Source organism: Giraffa tippelskirchi, chromosome 2, assembly GCF_054371585.1.
Source record: "Giraffa tippelskirchi isolate mGirTip1 chromosome 2, T2T-mGirTip1v1.2.pri, whole genome shotgun sequence".
NCBI lineage: Eukaryota > Metazoa > Chordata > Mammalia > Artiodactyla > Giraffidae > Giraffa > Giraffa tippelskirchi.
In genome coordinates, this window is record NC_137276.1 from 217,399,738 (window position 1) to 217,405,891 (window position 6,154).

Here is a 6,154-nt window from a genome sequence, read left to right on the forward strand (position 1 = left end):
AAATTTGGGTATTTTATAATATGTTATGTGTCTATAACACTGGAACTATTTGTGCTTTTAGTTTGGGTTTTGACTTTTAGTTCATTCCATTTGGGGATAGTTTTTTTAACCACCATCTAATTAATTTTTTAAACAATGTAATTTGTGTCATTCTATTTATCTAAAGTGATTTCTGAAGCATGACTTAGCATATGTTAGTTTAAATGTGTGTTAATCCCTGTTAGAGTTGGAAGTTGTTCTCATCATAAGTTTTCTATGTAATCGATCAAGTTCCTTTTGCTCAAAACACACATACACACACACACACGCACACACACACACACACACACACCAAAAATAAAAGTTAAATTATTTATTTAGTTCAATTTACTAAGTTACTAAAATAAGTTTATGAATATTAATAGTCTGTTATAATTCTTTATAGGTTATTTTCTTTCACTGCTAATTTACAACCAAGATTCAAGAACCCCTTGAATCTTGTTACTTTACACAATGCAAAATTTTAATTTAAATAATTGCTTAATTTGCTTTGGGCCACACTACATTGGCTTACGTAATTGTAGTTCCCAAACCAGGGAATGAAACCAAGCCATGGCAGTGAAAGTGCTGAGTGTTAACCATTAGACCACCAGGAAATTCCTTGCACTGTGCAGTATTTAAAATAGTTTATTATACATAGTTGATATTTAACTACAGTTCCCTACCACCACCACCCCAAGATGAATAAAGTGGAAAAAAAAATTGAAGAGACTGTGATTTCTCTTTTGCTATTACCCTCCACATAATGTATTAAGCCAATAATTACAGTAAGAATATAATAATGGATGTTCCTTGAATGTATTTATATGAGAACTGATAGCATGGCTTACAAGAATGGCCATGCAAGCAGATTAGAACTAGGGACATTTATTTATCAATAACTCCTCTCAGTTGGAATATAGTGGAGGCCTGCCCTCCCACCCCCAGTCTTTGTGAATCTGTATGTCTGATTCTCTTCACTTTTTGTGGTGAATCAAGACTCTTGGTTTCATTTAAAACTTGAAATCTGTTCTTATTCCTTCAGGTCAATATTTTTAGCTGCAACCCATTTTCATTAATTTTGTTCCAGGTCATTGTGAGTTATCTTGAGGCACAAACCTTAGCAATGGTCCACTAGGCAGGTGCCCAGCCAGAAATAGTTCAGCTCCCTGTTAACTTTTTGGACACGAAACATTTGGCTGAGTCTTGATTCTTCCTCTATGACTTGTCAACTTGAAAAATAGTCACAACCTAGAAATTGAGAGTTATGTTTTACTTGGTGGGAATTTTTAGGACTTCAAGCCTGGGAGACATCATCTCAAGTGACCCTGAGAGAACTAACCCTGAGAGGTGGGGGTAGGAGTCAGGTTATATAGAAGTTTGCAACAAGGGGCAGGTAGTCTGAACATAAAAAGATTATTGTTAATTAAAAAAAACAGATATCTCAAGGAATTTAGTGCTTTTCTATGCATGGGAAGATGCAAATGTCTGGGCTCATGGAAATCATATCTTTCATGTGCATCTCAGCTATCTGGGGCCAAATCCTTCATCTTAGCTTCTTGGGAGGCAGCTGACAGCTGCTGGATTGCAAGCATTGTTTTCCACTTTGGGTGCCTTGAGGCTCAGAAATTCACATTTGGAAGCCTAAAATAACTGATGGTTGTGACATCTTTCTTTACTTATATGGCAGGAAATACTCCATTTCATAGACAGATATTTTATTTCTGGGTTACTGTGAAATAAGCATAGTAACAAGAATCCTATTTAATGATTCTACCCCTATAACTTAATATAGATCATTTCCCCCTGCTTAGAATGCCCCAAAGATTCTGGATCTTGGAGCCCTTCCCCAAATGTGACTTCCTTGGCTGTGTCCTGATACTCTGCATAGCACTTGAAGCTATCTCCACTGAGACACTAAATATGTTCCTTTCAATCATTAGTAACTGACTCTGTAACTTTAATAGGACTACTCTAACACAGTGCCACAGATTGGATTGCTTACAAAGCAGAATTTTATTGCTTTACCATTCCAGAGGGTTGAAATCCAAAATCAGGGGCTGATGGTGGGGTGGTAGTAGAATTAGTTTATTTTAACAACTGTGAGGGAAGGGATCTCCTCCAGGCCTTATTAATTGGCTTGTTAATAATGGCTGTCTCTTCCCTGTGACTTCACATTCCCTTGTCTGTGTCTCTGTGTCCAAACTTCCCTTTGTATGAGGAGACCAGTCATATTGCACACGAACCCACGTTAATGATTTAACCTTTAGTTAAACTTTAGTTTAACTAAATGATTTAGTTTAGTTTAGCTAAATGATTTAACCTCAACTTGTGAACCTCTGTAACACCCCTATCTCAGGTATTAGGGATTAATATTGCAACATATGAATTTTGAGGGAGGCCAAATTTAACCCATAAAGCTGATGATAGCCCTAAACTGATGACATGAGAACCTGGACTTGACTTTTTTTTTCATCTTCTTATTAAAACTGGAGGACAAAACTTTATGCTAAATAGAAGCCAAATATAATGTATGGTTTCAAAAGTGAAAACATATCCCTGTACTCCACCCTTCTCTACTCCAACATCATGACTAGCAAAATAGCTCCCCTGTTTGGGTTGGTTTGATTTTGAAGATTGAAATGTAAGGTTAGATGTTTAAGACATTTAACATTTATTATAACTAAGTATTTGTTATAGCTAAGAATCCAACTTGAGTAAAAACACTATTAACTAAAGCTTACACTTAATTTGCTTTTCTACCATTTCCCTAATTGTCCCCTAAACATGGGCTTTCCTGGCGGCTCAGGTGGTAACGAATCTGCAGTGCAGGAGACCCGGGTTCAATCCCAGGGTTGGGAAGATACCTTGTAGAAGGTAATGGCAACCCACTTCAGCATTCTTACCTGGAAACCTCCATAGACAGAGGAGCCTCACGGGTCCCAGTCCATGCGGTCAAAAAGAGTTGGGCATGACTGAGTGGCTAACACACAATGATGATTTTATTCTCGGATCCTATCCAAGGTATCATATCACATGTAGTAGTCATGTCTCCTCATGGTCCCCTGGTCTGTAGTTTCTCAGACTTCCCTTGATTTTCAGTTTTGAGGAGTCCTAGTCAATGTGTTTTGCAGAAGAGCCTTCAATTTGGATTCTTATGACATTTCTTTGATGGTCAGACTGGTGTTATGGGTGTGGGGGGCAAATGCCCCAGAGATAAAATGTCTTTGTCACATCATATCAGCTGTAGTTGCAGTCAGTCTGATTGTTCACCAATGATGTTAACCTTGATGACTGGCCAAGTCATCAAGGTTAACCTCAAACCTTGGCCAGGTTTCGCTGTTGTAAAAGTGACTTTTTTTTCCTTTGCTACCTATGGAATTCAGTCAATAAGTATAACCCAAACTCAAGGTGGGGAGTGGCCAATTTGATTTTTTAAAAGATATTTCTTTTTTCTTGCAAGACTTTTATACTACTAGATGATCTTTTCTCTTGCATGCTAAAATAGGTGGAAAGTATGGGATTTTCAGTTCTTCATTCAATTCAAGCTGCTGAGAAACACAAAAACAAGTGAATAACTTTGTGAATATAGTGAATAGACATTATTTCAGAATTCAGAATACATATGGAGAAATGCCTGAAGTTCCTCTGCTTTCCAAATGTCTTTTCTCTTGACTGATGAACGTGTTGCAGCACTTACTGAGCAACTGGCAGCTCTGAAGTCTTTGGGTGAAACCACTACTGCATTGAGCAACACAAGTTCAGCATAGAAATAATGACTTTTCAAAGGACGGTACTTCCCTGACACAAACAGAGTAGGTAAGCAAACACTGTCAGACCACAATTTCACATCAAGTAGCATAAGAGCTTTTTCTGAGCCCTTACTACATTTTTAACTTCTGCCTGAATACACTGAAGCGTATTTTCAATGAACAAGAAGCCTAACTCTTTGTCAAAACACAACAATATGTAGCTTCTATTGCATCTATAATATAGCTTTGCTATCAGAAAGAAGAGTGGCTTCAAGATGCAAATCTCATTTTCTAATTAGTCTAATTGAAGAAAACATTATTAGTTTTGGCCAAACTTTCATGGATTTCTAGATTGAAATGGTTGATAATAAACAAACTGTATCGCTTAAAGAGCAAATGTGATTCAAAAGCTGCAAATGCAATGTGCAGCTAACTGATTCTGTTCTATATTCTGTGCCTCATGACTCTATTCATTATCATTATTGAGATCAGCAAGCAAAACCTGATACCTTCCAAGATTACAGCAGCTGTTTCCTGTCCTCACAGTATCTGTATAGAGGCAAAGGTTCTGAAATTTTCTGTTAGTATGAACCACTGTGAATTACACCTGCTTTATACAGCTGGTGTTTGGAATCCAGAAGGACACCAGACCCAAGGACATTACATTTATATGTTGCCTAGTAATCTATAGCCCTAAATCCTCAACATGTCAGAGATGATGATGGCTAACTTATATCACTTAGACTCTCTAAGAGATTAGATGTGAAATAGAATTGAGATATTCATATTTGGAAAATGAAAGGCAAGGAGACTCCTAGACAGAGAAGAGTTAAGTCATGATTATGACTGAAAAGTCAAATGAAGATAAAATTCTATCCATTGGGGTGATAGTATAATTAAATTATACTGTCCCTCAAATTGTATCCTTTCAATTCTCATGAAACACCATGGATTCTAAGCTAGTTAAGTAGGATGCTATTCCTAGGTTGTTATTTCCCATATTTCTGAGCCTAATTTCCATTACTTTAATGACAATTGATTGTTGTAACCAAACAATATTTTTACATGACTGGTGTAGACAGAAGTGTCAGGTTTTTCTGTGACCTACATAATCAAAGATTTGACCAGGATAAGGGAATTTTAAAATGTCCAGTCATATTCCTGTCTTTCTTGTTCCTAGCACAGAGCTCATGTTTCAAACACTGGTCAAGGTTCAAGAGAAATCCCAAAGTGCTATACAAAGAAATTCTTAGAATTTCCTACTGATTCATTTATAAAGATGAGGTGTTCTGCCATCATTATGAGAACACAGGTAAATTCACTCAGGAGAGACTACTGCAAGAAAGACTATTAATCTTAACTCCTGCTGGTTTGAAATCCAAAGACTATGTTAATCTCAACCAAGTTACTATGTCCCCTCATAATTTAACTTATTATGACTGATTCCAAGGACTTGCTAACACACAGTTGTGAAATAGTTTACATTAGAAAATAGTTGAACACTAGTCTTCCCATTCTTGAGGGATTTCTAGTTCAAACTTTATCTAAATTAAGCTATGAAGTCTTCAGTTGTTAGCTAACCACCACTTTATTAAAATATTTTGTATTGTTTGTTTTGAAAATCAAGGTCATAAGGAAGTGGGAAAGCCACGTAAATAATTCTCAAGTATTAACTATTAAATATTGTCTTGTTTCCATGGATAAAGCATTACGTATTAATATATACAAAAATTATTAGAAATGAAAATTGCTTTTATCTTGAAGTAATGTCATGAAGAAAGTGAAAGTGTTAGTCGCTCAGTTCTATCTGACTTTTTGTGACCCCATGGACTGTAGCTTGCCAAGCGCCTATGTCCATGGGATTCTCCAGGCAAGAATACTGGAGTGGGTAGTCATTCCCTTCTCCAGGGCATCTTCCCAACCCAGGGATTAAATCCAAGTCTCTTGTATTGCAGACAGATTCTTTATCATCTGAGCCATCAAGAAAGCCCATATATATATTTTTTATTAATAAATAAAAGCCCATATTTTTTATTAATAAATATATTTACTATCTTAGTCCACATCATTGGCAGACTGTCACTTCAGGGAAACAGCATTATATAAGGGGTTTGAGTCATAGATTTTAAGACTGATTTACTTGTGTCAAGTCCCAACACTGTCACTTATTAGCTATGTTACCATGGGAAGGTCCCTAAATTTATACAGGTATCAAATTTTCGATCTGTAAAATGATAATTTCAATGTTTTTTATGAAAGCGTGTTCTTGGGAGGATTAAATGAGATAATGTTGAAACTAAGTCCACCTAAAACCAAGTTCTTTTGTCGAGTTTGTGATTATCCTCTTCATTCAAAACTTTATTCCATTTCTTGTCCTGAACCTG

At 36.3% G+C, this 6,154-nt stretch overlaps 1 long non-coding RNA gene across 1 annotated transcript; it reads right to left on the minus strand.

Annotated features, from left to right (window-relative positions):
• Positions 1-646: 646 nt before the first annotated feature.
• LOC145539659 (uncharacterized) lies at positions 647-5,229 on the minus strand. The gene is made up of 2 exons (XR_014077882.1): positions 2,925-5,229; positions 647-1,269 (listed from the first exon to the last, which is right to left on the minus strand). It is a non-coding gene; the product is annotated as an uncharacterized LOC145539659 (long non-coding RNA).
• Between the last annotated feature and the right edge of the window lie 925 nt (positions 5,230-6,154).